The sequence below is a fragment of the Arachis hypogaea genome, chromosome 14 (assembly GCF_003086295.3).
Source record: "Arachis hypogaea cultivar Tifrunner chromosome 14, arahy.Tifrunner.gnm2.J5K5, whole genome shotgun sequence".
Lineage (NCBI taxonomy): Eukaryota > Viridiplantae > Streptophyta > Magnoliopsida > Fabales > Fabaceae > Arachis > Arachis hypogaea.
In genome coordinates, this window is record NC_092049.1 from 62,004,544 (window position 1) to 62,018,092 (window position 13,549).

General features: G+C 38.6%; 1 non-coding gene across 1 annotated transcript; it reads left to right on the forward strand.

Annotated features, from left to right (window-relative positions):
- Nucleotides 1-9,114: 9,114 nt before the first annotated feature.
- LOC112746215 (small nucleolar RNA R71) lies at nt 9,115-9,222 on the forward strand. The gene has a single exon (XR_003174110.1). It is a non-coding gene; the product is annotated as a small nucleolar RNA R71 (small nucleolar RNA).
- Nucleotides 9,223-13,549: the final 4,327 nt, after the last annotated feature.

The window sequence follows — 13,549 nt, forward strand, 5'->3', positions numbered from 1 at the left end:
CCAACCTGGCGCTGAACGCCCAGAGTTGAGTGCAAGGGCATTTTACATGCCTAATGGGTGCAGGGATGTAAATCCTTGACACCTCAGGATCTGTGGACACCACAGGATCATCTCAGGATCTGTGAACCCCACAGGATCCCCACCTTACCTCCTCATAATCCTAGTTTTTATTTCCACATCTTCTTCTTCATCTATTCCCTCTTCTTTTGCTCGAGGGCGAGCAACATTCTAAGTTTGGTGTGGTAAAACAATTATGTAAAGGATCTATAGCTCAGTGGTAGAACATGTGACTGCAAATCAAGAGATCCCTGAGATACCTCAGGAGATACACTTCCGTCCACGTAATTATGGGAAGCAACTGAGGATAGAAATACCAAAAATCACTAGGAATCAAGCCACAAAGGCAAGGAAAAGACATAGAAGAGCTCAAGAACATCATTGAAATGCCATCATCACTAAGGTGGATTCATTCCTTGCTCTTATTTCTTCTGTTTTTCGTTTTTATATGTTATGTGCTTATATATGTTTGTGTCTTCATTACATGATCATTAGTAGTTAGTAACTATGTCTTAAAGATATAAATGTCCTATGAATCCATCACCTATCTTAAATAAAAACTGTTTTAATTTAAAAGAACAAGAAGTACATGAGTTTTGAATTTATCCTTGAGCTTAGCTTAATTATATTGATGTGGTGACAATGCTTCTTGTTTTCTGAATGTATGCTTGAACAGTGCATATGTCTTTTGAAGTTGTTGTTTAAGAATGTTAAATATGTTGGCTCTTGAAAGAATGATGACTAGGAGACATGTTATTTGATAATCTGAAAAATCATAAAAATGATTCTTGAAGCAAGAAAAAGCAGCAAAGAACAAAGCTTGTAGAAAAAAAAAATTAGAAAAAAAAAATAGGCGAAAAAAAAAATAAAGAAAAAGAAAAAGCAAGCAGAAAAAGCCAAAAGCTCTTAAAACCAAGAGGCAAGAGCAAAAAAGCCAATAAAAAGGATCCCAAGGCTTTGAGCATCAGTGGTTAGGAGGGCCTAAAAGGAATAAAATCCTGGTCTAAGCGGCTAAACCAAGCTGTCCCTAACCATGTGCTTGTGGCGTGTAGGTGTCAAGTGAAAACTTGAGACTGAGCGGTTAAAGTCAAGGTCCAAAGCAAAAAAAAGAGTGTGCTTAAGAACCCTGGACACCTCTAATTGGGGACTTTAGCAAAGCTGAGTCACAATCTGAAAAGGTTCACCCAATTATGTGTCTGTGGCATTTATGTATCCGGTGGTAATACTGGAAAACAAAGTGCTTAGGGCCACGGCCAAGACTCATAAAATAGCTGTGTTCAAGAATCATCATACTGAACTAGGAGAGTCAATAACACTATCTGAAATCTGAGTTCCTATAGATGCCAATCATTCTGAACCTCAATGGATAAAGTGAGATGCCAAAACTATTCAAGAGGCAAAAAGCTATAAGTCCCGCTCATATGATTGAAGCTCTGTTTCATTGATAGTTTGGAATTTATAGTATATTCTATTCTTTTTATCCTATTTTGATTTTTAGTTGCTTGGGGACAAGCAACAATTTAAGTTTGGTGTTGTGATGAGCGGATAATTTATACGCTTTTTGACATTGTTTTTAGTATGTTTTTAGTAGGATCTAGTTACTTTTAGGGATGTTTTTTAATAGATTTTGTGTTAAATTCACATTTCTGGACTTTACTATGAGTTTGTGTGTTTTTCTGTGATTTCAGGTATTTTCTGGCTGAAATTGAGGGACTTGAGCAGAAATCAGATTCAGAGGTTGAAAAAGGACTGCTGATGCTGTTGGATTCTGACCTCCCTGTACTCAAAGTGGATTTTCTGGAGCTACAGAACTCGAAATGGCGCGCTTCCAATTGCGTTGGAAAGTAGACATCCAGGGCTTTCCAGCAATATATAATAGTCCATACTTTGGCCAAGAATTGACGACTTAAACTGGCGTTCAACGCCAGCCTTCTGCCCAAATCTGGCGTTCAGCGCCAGAAAAGGATCCAAAACCAGAGTTGAACGCCCAAACTGGCACAGAAACTGGCGTTCAACTCCACAAATGGCCTCTGCACGTGTAACACTCAAGCTCAAGCCCAAGCACACACCAAGTGGGCCCCGGAAGTGGATTTATGCATCAATTACTACTCATGTAAACCCTAGTAGCTAGTTTATTATAAATAGGACCTCTTACTATTGTATTAGGCATCTTTGGACGTCTGGTTCTTAGATCAGAGGGGCTGGCCATCTCGGCCATGCCTGGACCTTCACTTATGTATTTTCATACGGTAGAGTTTCTACACTCCATAGATTAAGGTGTGGAGCTCTGCTGTTCCTCAAAGATTAATGCAAAGTACTACTGTTTTCTATTCAATTCTTCTTATTTCTCTTCTAAGATATCCATTCGCACCCAAGAACGTGATGAAGGTGATGATTATGTGTGACGCTCATCATCCTTCCCCCTTATGAACGCGTGCCTGACAAACACTTCTGTTCTACATGAATTAAGCTAGAATGAGTATCTCTTAGATCTCCTAACCAGAATCTTCGTGGCGAAAGCTAGAATGATGGCGGCATTCAAGAGAATCCGGAAGGTCTAAACCTTGTCTGTGGTATTCTGAGTAGGATTCAATGATTGAATGACTGTGACGAGCTTCAAACTCGCGAGTGCTGGGCGTTAGTGACAGACGCAAAAGGAGGGTGAATCCTATTCCAGCATGATCGAGAACCGACAGATGAATAGCCGTGCCGTGACAGGGTGCGTGAGCATATGATTCACTGAGAGGAGGGGATGTAGCCACTGACAACGGTGATGCCCTTGCATACAGCCAGCCATGGAAAGGAGTAAGACTGATTGGATGAAGATAGCAGGAAAGCAGAGGTTCAGAGGAACGAAAAGCATCTCCATTCGCTTATCTGAAATCCCTGCCAATGAATCTACATAAGTATCTCTATCCCTTTTATTGTTTATTTTAATCTAATAAAGTATCATGTTTAAATCCGCCTGACTGAGATTTACAAGGTGACCATAGCTTGCTTCAAGCCAACAATCTCTGTGGGATCGACCCTTACTCACGTAAGGTTTATTACTTGGACGACCCAGTACACTTGCTGGTTAGTTGAACGGAGTTGTGTCCACACATAGTAAAGAGCCATAATAATGATTCCATACAATAACAAAGAGTACTACATTAATGTGATCACAATTTCGTCCACCAGATATCTAAGAGATACTCATTCTAGCTTGTTTGCAGGTAGAACGGAAGTGTTTGTCAAGCACGCGTTTATAAGTGAGAATGATGATGAACGTCACATAATCATCACATTCATCATGTTCTTGGGTGCAAATGGATATCTTAGAAGCGGAATAAGTTGAATTGAACATAAAACAGTAGTACCTTGCATTAAATCATGAGGAACAGCAGAGCTCCACACCTTAATCTATGGAGTGCAGAAACTCTACCGTTGAAAATACATAAGTGATGAAGGTTCAGGCATGGCCGAATGGCCAGCCCCCATGATCTAAGAACTAGACGTCCCAAGATGTCTAATACAATAGCAAAAAGTCCTATTTATATTAAACTAGTTACTAGGGTTTACAGAAGTAAGTAATTGATGCATAAATCCACTTCCGGGGCCCACTTGGTGTGTGCTTGGGCTGAGCTTGAATTTTACACGTGCAGAGGCTTCTTTTGGAGTTGAACGCCAAGTTGTAACGTGTTTTTGGCGTTCAACTCTGGTTCGTAACGTGTTTCTGGCGTTTAACTCCAGACTGCAGCATAGAACTGGCGTTCAACGCCCTTTTGCGTCGTTTAGACTTGGGCAAAGTATGGACTATTACATATTGCTGGAAAGCCCTGGATGTCTACTTTCCAAAGCATTTGAAAACGCGCCAATTTGAGTTCTGCAGCTCCAGAAAATCCATTTTGAGTGCAGGGAGGTCAGAATCCAACAACATCAGCAGCCCTTCTTCAACCTCTGAATCTGATTTTTGCTCAAGTCCCTCAATTTCAGCCAAAAAATACCTGAAATCACAGAAAAACACACAAACTCATAGTAAAGTCCAGAAATGTGAATTTAACATAAAAACTAATAAAAACATCCCTAAAAGTAACTAGATCCTACTAAAAACATACTAAAAACAATGCCAAAAAGCGAATAAATTATCCGCTCATCACAACACCGAACTTAAATTGTTGCTTGTCTCCAAGCAACTGAAAATCAAATAGGAAAAAAAGAAGAGAATATACTATAAATTCCAAACTATCAATGAAACATAGCTCCAATCAGATGAGCGGGACTTATAGCTTTTTGCCTCTTGAATAGTTTTGGCATCTCACTTTATCCATTGAAGTTCAGAATGATTGGCATCCATAGGAACTCAGAGTTCAGATAGTGTTATTGATTCTCCTAGTTCAGTATGTTGATTCTTGAACACAGCTACTTTATGAGTGTTGGCCGTGGCCCTAAGCACTTTGTTTTCCAGTATTACCACCGGATACATAAATGCCATAGACACATAACTGGGTGAACCTTTTCAGATTGTGACTTAGCTTTGCTAAAGTCCCCAATTAGAGGTGTCCAGGGTTCTTAAGCACACTCTTTTTTTTTGCTTTGGACCTTGATTTTAACCGCTCAGTCTCAAGTTTTCACTTGACACCTTCACGCCACAAGCACATGGTTAGGGACAGCTTGGTTTAGCCGCTTAGGCCAGGATTTTATTCCTTTAGGCCCTCCTATCTACTGATGATCAAAGCCTTGGGATCCTTTTTATTACCCTTGCCTTTTGGTTTTAAGGGTTATTGGCTTTTTGCTCTTGCCTTTTGGTTTTATGAGCTTTTGGCTTTTTCTGCTTGCTTTTTCTTTTTCTATTTTTTTTTTGCCAATTTTTTTTTTGCAAGCTTTGTATTCACTGCCCTTTCTTGCTTCAAGAATCATTTTTATGATTTTTCAGATTATCAAATAACATGTCTCCTTGTCATCATTCTTTCAAGAGCCAACATATTTAACATTCTTAAACAACAACTTCAAAAGACATATGCACTGTTCAAGCATTCATTCAGAAAACAAAAAGTATTGTCACCACATCAATATAATTAAACTAAGTTCAAGGGTAAATTCGAAACTCATGTACTTCTTGTTCTTTTGAATTAAAATATTTTTCATTTAAGAGAGGTGATGGATTCATATTCACTACTTTAAGGCATAGACACTTAGATACTAATGATCATATAATAAAGACACAAACATAGAAAAATACTTAACATAAAGAAAACGAAAAACAGAAAATTTGAGAACAAAGAATGAGTCCACCTTAGTGATGGTGGCATTTTCTTCTTGAGGAACCAATGATGTTCTTGAGCTCTTCTATGTCTCTTTCTTGTCTTTGTTGCTCCTCCCTCATAGCTCTTTGATCTTCTCTAATTTCATGGAGGATGATTGAGTGCTCTTGATGTTCCACCCTTAGTTATCCCATGTTGGAACTCAGTTTTCCAAGGGAGGTGTTGATTTGCTCCCAAAAGTTTTGTGGAGGAAAGTGCATCCCTTGAGGCATCTCAGGGATTTCTTGGTGATGAGCTTCTTCATGCGTCTCTTGAGATCAATGAATGGGCTCTCTTATTTGCTCCATCCTTTTCTTAGTGATGGGCTTGTCCTCATCAATGAGGATATCTCCCTCTATGTCAATCCCAGCTGAATTTTATAGATGGCAAATGAGGTGAGGAAAAGCTAACCTTGCCATAGTGGAGGACTTGTCAGCCACCTTGTAGAGTTCTTGAGGTATAATCTCATGAACCTCCACCTCTTCTCCAATCATGATGCTATGGATCATGATGGCCCGGTCTATAGTAACTTCAGACCGGTTGCTAGTAGGAATAATTGAGCGTTGAATGAACTCCAACCATCCTCTAGCTACAGGCTTAAGGTATAGTCTTCTCAGTTGAACCGGTTTGCCTTTTGAGTCAATCTTCCATTGAGCTCCTTCCACACATATGTCCATAAGGACATGGTCCAACCTTTGATCAAAATTGACTCTCCTTGTGTAGGGGTGTGCGTTCTCTTTATTGGCAAGTTGAATGCCAATCTCACATTTTCCGGACTAAAATCTAAGTATTTCCCCCGAACCATGGTGAGATAATTCTTTGGGTTCGGGTTCTTACTTTGATCGTGGTTCTTAGTGATCCATGCATTAGCATAGAACTCTTGAACCATTAGAATTCCGACTTGTTGGATGGGGTTTTTAGAACTTCCCAACCTCTTCTATGGATCTCATGTCGGATCTCCGGATACTCATTTTTCTTGAGTTTGAAAGGGACCTCGGGGATCACCTTCTTCTTGGCCACAACATCATAGAAGTGGTCTTGATGGGCTTTGGAGATGAATCTTTCCATCTCCCATGACTCGGAGGTGGAAGCTTTTGTCTTCCCTTTTCCTTTTCTAGAGGATTCTCGGGTCTTAGGTGCCATCAATGGTAATGGAAAAACAAAAAGCTTATGCTTTTACCACACCAAACGTAGAATATTGCTCGCCCTCGAGCAAGAGAAGAAAGAATAGATGAAGAAGAAGAAATGGAGGAGAAGGAGAGAGAGTTGTGTTTCGGCCAAGAAGGGAAAGAGAGGGTTGTGTTGTGTGAAAATGAAGAAGAATGGAGGGCTTTATATAGTGGAGGGAAAGGGGTTAGGTTCGGCCATTTAGGGTGGGTATGGGTGGGAAAGTGATTTTGAATTTTGAAGGTAGGTGGGGTTTATGAGGTAGGTTTATGGGGAATAGTGGATGGATGTGAGTGGTGAAGGGGTAGTAGGGAAGAGAGCTTGAGGTGATAGGTGAAGGGTTTTGGAGAAGGGTGTTTATTGGGAAGAGAGGATAAATGAGAAGAGGGAAGAGTATGAGTGGAGGTAGTGGGGATCCTGTAGGGTCCACAGATGCTGAGATGATCCTGTGGGGTCCACAGATCCTGAGGTGTCAAGGAATTGCATCCCTGCACCAAGTAGGCATGTAAAATGCCTTTGCATGCAATTCTGGCGTTTAAACACCGAATTGATGCTTGTTCTGGGCGTTCAGCGCCCAGATACGGCATGTTTCTGGCGTTGAACGCCAGTTCTATGCTTGTTTCTGGCGTTCAGCGCCAGCTTTCCTCAGTGTGCATTCCTGGCGTCTGAACGCCAGGATGCTGCTTGTTTTGGGCATTCAACGCCAGATCCATGCTCTGTTCTGGTGTTGAACGCCAGCCAGATGCTCCTTACTGGCGTTTAAACGCCAGTAAGCCCTTCCTCCAGGGTGTGATTTTTCTTCTGTTGTTTTTTATTCTGTTTTTGATTTTTCTATTTATTTTGTGACTCCACATGATCATGAACCTAATAAAACATGAAAGAAAAATAAAATAAAAATAAAATTAGATAAATAAAAATTGGGTTGCCTCCCAATCAAGCGCTTCTTTAATGTCAATAGCTTGACAGTGGGCTCTCATGGAGCCACACAGGTGATCAGGTCAAATTTATAGACTCCCAACACCAAACTTAGAGTTTGACTGTGGGGGCTTTAGTTGACTCTGTACTGAGAGAAGCTTACTGTGCCTCTTTTCCATGTTTACAGAAGGATGTCCTTGAGTTTTAAACACAAGGGAGTCCTCATTCAATTATAGGACTAGTTCACCTCTGTCAACATCAATCACAGCTCTTGCTGTGGCTAGGAAGGGTCTTCCAAGGATGATGGATTCATCCTCATCCTTCCCAGTATCTAGGATTATGAAATCAGCAGGGATGTAAAGGCCTTCAACCTTTACTAATATGTCCTCTACTTGTCCATAAGCCTATTTTCTTGAATTGTCTGCCATCTCTAATGAGATTTTAGCAGCTTGTACCTCAAAGATTCCCAGTTTCTCCATTACAGAGAGTGGCATGAGGTTTATTCCTGACCCAAGGTCACATAGAGCCTTCTCAAAGGTCATGGTGCCTATGGTGCAAGGTATTAGGAACTTTCCAGGATCCTGCTTCTTCTGAGGCAATCTCAGTTGATCCAATGCATTTAGTTCATTGGTGAACAGGGGAGGTTCATCTCCCCAAGTTTCATTACCAAATAAATTGGCATTCAGCGTCATGATTGCACCAAGGAACTTGGAAACTTGCTCTTCAGTAACATCTTCATTCTCTTCAGAAGAAGAATACTCTTCAGAGCTCATGAATGGCATAAGGAGGTTCAATGGAATCTCTATGGTCTCTAAATGAGTCTCAGATTCCTTTGATTCCTCAGAGGGAAACTCCTTATTGATCACTGGACGTCCCAGGAGGTCTTCCTCCTTGGGATTCACGTCCTCCCCTTCCTCCTTGGATTCGGCGATGATGGTTATATCAATGGCCTTGCACTCTCCTTTTGGATTTTCTTCTGTATTGCTTGGGAGAGTACTAGGAGGGGTTTCGTGATCTTCTTACTCAGCTGGCCCACTTGTGCCTCCAAATTTCTAATGGAAGACCTTGTTTCATTCATGAAACTCAAAGTGGCCTTAGATAGATCAGAGACTAAGTTTGCTAAATTAGAGGTATTTTGTTCAGAGTTCTCTGTCTGTTGCTGAGTGGATGATGGAAAAGGCTTGCTATTGCTAAACCTGTTTCTTCCACCATTATTAAAGCCTTGTTGAGGCTTTTGTTGATTCTTCCATGAGAGATTTGGGTGATTTCTCTATGAGGGATTATAAGTGTTTCCATAAGGTTCACCCATGTAATTCACCTCTGCTATTGCAGGGTTCTCAGGATCATAAGCTTCTTCTTCAGCAGATGCCTCTTGAGTACTGTTAGATGCGACTTGCATTCCATTCAGACTCTGAGAAATCATATTGACTTGCTGAGTTAATATTTTATTATGAGCCAATATGGCATTCAGAGTATCAATTTCAAGAACGCCCTTCTTCTGAGGCGTCCCATTACTCACAGGATTCCTCTCAGAAGTGTACATGAACTGGTTATTAGCAACCATGTCAATGAGTTCTTGAGCTTCTGCGGGCGTTTTCTTTAGATGAATGGATCCACCCGCAGAAGTATTCTATGACATCTTAGCTAATTCAGATAGACCATCATAGAATATATCCAGGATGGTCCATTCTGAAAGCATGTTAGAAGGACACTTTTTGGTCAGTTCCATATATCTCTCCCAAGCTTCATAGAGGGATTCACCTTCTTTCTGTCTGAAGGTTTGAATATCCACTCTAAGCTTACTCAGCTTTTGAGGAGGAAAGAACTTGGCTAAGAAAGCCTTGACCAGCTTATCCCATGAGTTCAGGCTATCCTTAGGTTGAGAGTCTAACCATATTCTAGCTCTGTCTCTTACAGCAAATGGGAAAAGCATGAGCCTGTAGACTTCAGGATCTACTCCATTAGTCTTAACAGTATCACAGATCTGCAAGAATTCAGTTAAGAACTGAAAAGGATCTTCAGATGGAAGTCCATGAAACTTGCAGTTTTGCTGCATCAGAGAAACTAATTGAGGTTTCAGCTCAAAATTGTTTGCTCCAATGGCAGGAATGGAGATGCTTCTTCCATGTAAATTGGAATTAGGTGCAGTAAAGTCACCAAGCATCCTCCTTGCATTATTATTATTTTCGGCTGCCATCTCCTCTTCCTGTTCGAAAATTCCTGTAAGGTTGTCTCTGGATTGTTGTATTTTAGCTTCTCTTAGTTTCCTCTTCAGAGTCCTTTCAGGTTCAGGGTCTGCTTCAACAAGAATGTTCTTGTCCTTGCTCCTGCTCATATGAAAAAGAAGGGAACAGAAAATAATAATAGGAATCCTTTTTACCACAGTATAGAGGTTCCCTTGTGTGAGTAGAAGAAAAGAAGATTAATAATGAAGAAGAGAAGAATTCGAACTCAGAGGAGAAGAAGGGGTTCGAATTTTGGGTGAGGAGAAGTGTTAGTAGATGAATAAATAAATAGAAGGACATGAGAGGTGAGAGGATTTTCGAAAAATAAATTTTGAAAAAGAGTTAATAATTTTCGAAAATTAAGATAAAATTAAAATTAAAATTAAAATTTAAACAATTAATTAATTAAAAAGAATTTTTGAAAAAGAGGGAGGTATTTTCGAAAATTAGAGAGGGGTAGTTAATTAGGTAGTTTTGAAAAAGATAAGAAACAAACAAAAAGTTGATTAGTTAGTTGAAAAAGATTTGAAATTCAATTTTGAAAATATAAGAAGATAAGAAGTTAGAAAAGATATTTGAAAAAGATAGAATAAAAAGATATTTTTGAAAAGATATTATTGAAATTAGTTTTGAAAAAAATTTGATTTTTAAAATCACAATTAATGACTTGATTCATAAGAAATCACAAGATATGATTCTAGAACTTAAAGTTTGAATCTTTCTTAACAAGTAAGTAACAAACTTGAAATTTTTGAATCAAAACATTAATTTATGATGTGATTTTCGAAAATTATGAGATAAAATTAAGAAAAAGATTTTTGAAAAATATTTTTAAAATTTTCAAAAATAAATAAGAAAAATGAAAAAGATTTGATTTTTGAAAAAGATTTTGAAAAGGATAAGCTTTTTAAATTGAAAATTTGATTTGACTCATAAGAAACAACTAGATTTTAAAATTTTTTGAAAAAGTCACTCCAAATTTTCGAAATTTATGAGTGAAAAAGGGAAAGATACTTTTTTGATTTTTGAATTTTTAATGATGAAAGAGGAAAACATGAAAAAAACTCATAACATAAAAATTATGAATCAAAACACACAATGCATGCAAGAACACTATGAATGTCAAGATGAACACCAAGAACACTTTGAAGATCAAGATGAACATCGAGACTTATTTTTGAAAAATTTTCAAGAAAAGAAAACATGCAAGACACCAAACTTAGAAATTTTTCATGTATAGACACTATGAATGCAAGAATGCATATGAAAAACAAGAAGAGACACAAAACAAGAAAATATGAAGATCAAACAAGAAGACTGGCCAAGAACAACTTGAAGATCATGAAGAACACTATGAATGCATGAATTTTTGAAAAATGCATAATAAATTTTTAGAAAAAATGCAATTGACACCAAACTCAAGACTCAAACAAAAAAAAAACACAAAATATTTTTTATTTTTATGATTTTATAAATTTTTTTTTTCGAAAATTATTTGAAGAAGAAAAATAAGGATTTCAAAATTTTTAATATGAATTCTAGGAATCTTGCACTCTTAGTCTAAAGCTTCAGTCCAGGAATTAGACATGGCTCACTAGCCAGCCAAACTTTCAGTGAAAGCTCTGGTCTAAAACACTAGACATGGCCAATAGCCAGCTAAGCTTCAGAATACAAATCAATCATACAACAACAAATTTTATTAGCAACAACTAGCTTGCTCTTGTGATGATGGTTTGGAAGCCTTAGTCCAAATGAATTTAGACATGGCTTTACAGCCAGCCAGGCTTCAACATGCTTCATGAAACACTAGAATTCATTCTTAAAAATTATGAAGAAAAATATATTTTAAATTTTTTTTCGAATATTAATTAAGAAAAACGAAAAAGAAGAAAATATTTTTGAAAAAAATTTTTTTGAAGACTTTTTTGAAAACAAAATAAGAAGAAAATTACCCAATCTGAGTAACACGATGAACCGTCAGTTGTCCAAACTCGAACAATCCCCGGCAACGGCGCCAAAAACTTTGTGCACGAAATTGTGATCCCTGGTAATGGCTCCAAAATCTTGGTGCTCTAGTCTTAATTCATAATTTGTCACAACTTTGATACAACTGACCAGCAAGTGCACTGGGTCGTCCAAGTAATAAAACCTTACGTGAGTAAGGGTCGATCCTACGGAGATTGTCGGCTTGAAGCAAGCTATGGTCACCTTGTAAATCTCAGTCAGGTGGATATCAAATGGTTATGGAGTTTTCGAATAATAATAATAAATAAACAGAAAATAAAGATAGAAATACTTATGTAATTCATTGGTGAGAATTTCAGATAAGCGTATAGAGATGCTTTCGTTCCTCTGAACCTCTGCTTTCCTGCTGTCTTCATCCAACCAGTCTTACTCCTTTCCATGGCAAGCTTTCTGTAAGGCATCACCGTTGTCAATGGCTACATCACATCCTCTCTGTGAAAAAGGTCCAAATGCTCTGTCACGGCACGGCTAATCATCTGGAGGTTCTCGATCATACTGTAATAGGGTTCACCCTCTTTTTGCATCTGTCACTACGCCCAGCACTCGCGAGTTTGAAGTTCGTCACAGCCATCCCTTCCCAGATCCTACTCGGAATACCACAGACAAGGTTTAGACTTTCCGGATCTCAGGAATGACCATCCATGGGTTCTAACTTATACCACGAAGATTCTAATATCTCGGACTCGGTCCTCTGTATTAGATATCTAAGAGATACTCATTCTAGCTTGTTTGCATGTAGAACGGAAGTATTTGTCAGGCACGCGTTCATAAGTGAGAATGATGATGAGCGTCACATAATCATCACATTCATCATGTTCTTGGGTGCGAATGGATATCTTAGAAGCGGAATAAGTTGAATTGAACATAAAACAGTAGTACTTTGCATTAAATCATGAGGAACAGCAGAGCTCCACACCTTAATCTATGGAGTGCAGAAACTCTACCGTTGAAAATACATAAGTGATGAAGGTTTAGGCATGGCCAAATGGCCAGCCCCCATGATCTAAGAACTAGACGTCCCAAGATGTCTAATACAATAGTAAAAAGTCCTATTTATACTAAACTAGTTACTAGGGTTTACAGAAGTAAGTAATTGATGCATAAATCCACTTCCGGGGCCCACTTGGTGTGTGTTTGGGCTGAGCTTGAAGTTTACACATGCATAGGCTTCTTTTGGAGTTGAACACCAAGTTGTAACGTGTTTTTGGCGTTCAACTCTGGTTCGTGACGTGTTTCTAGCGTTTAACTCCAGACTGCAGCATAGAACTAGCGTTCAACGCCCTTTTGCGTCATCTAAACTTGGGCAAAGTATGGACTATGATACATTGCCGGAAAGCCCTGGATGTCTACTTTCCAACGCATTTTGAAGCGCACCAGTTTGAGTTCTGTAGCTCCAGAAAATCCACTTTGAGTGCAGGGAGGTCAGAATCCAACAGCATCAGTAGCCCTTCTTCAACCTCTGAATTTGATTTTTGCTCAAGTCCCTCAATTTCAGCTAGAAAATACCTGAAATCACAGAAAAACACACAAACTCATAGTAATGTCCAGAAATGTGAATTTAACATAAAAACTAATAAAAACATCCCTAAAAGTAACTAGATCCTACTAAAAACATACTAAAAACAATGACAAAAAGCGTATAAATTATCCGCCCATTAGTAAGGTTTCTCAAGAACCCTTATAAATTGATATATTGTCAGTATTATGTTTTGATTTCTATGAAATGTATTATGCTAGTTTGAATATTGGAGCTTGTTGGAATTTTATTGGATATTTGGGAGCATTTGGAGTTGAATTGGTAGCTTGGTTTGTCTCGGTGTGATCAATTAGTGATTTTGTGCATATTGGGAATCAACCAAGATATGGTTTTTGTTTCCT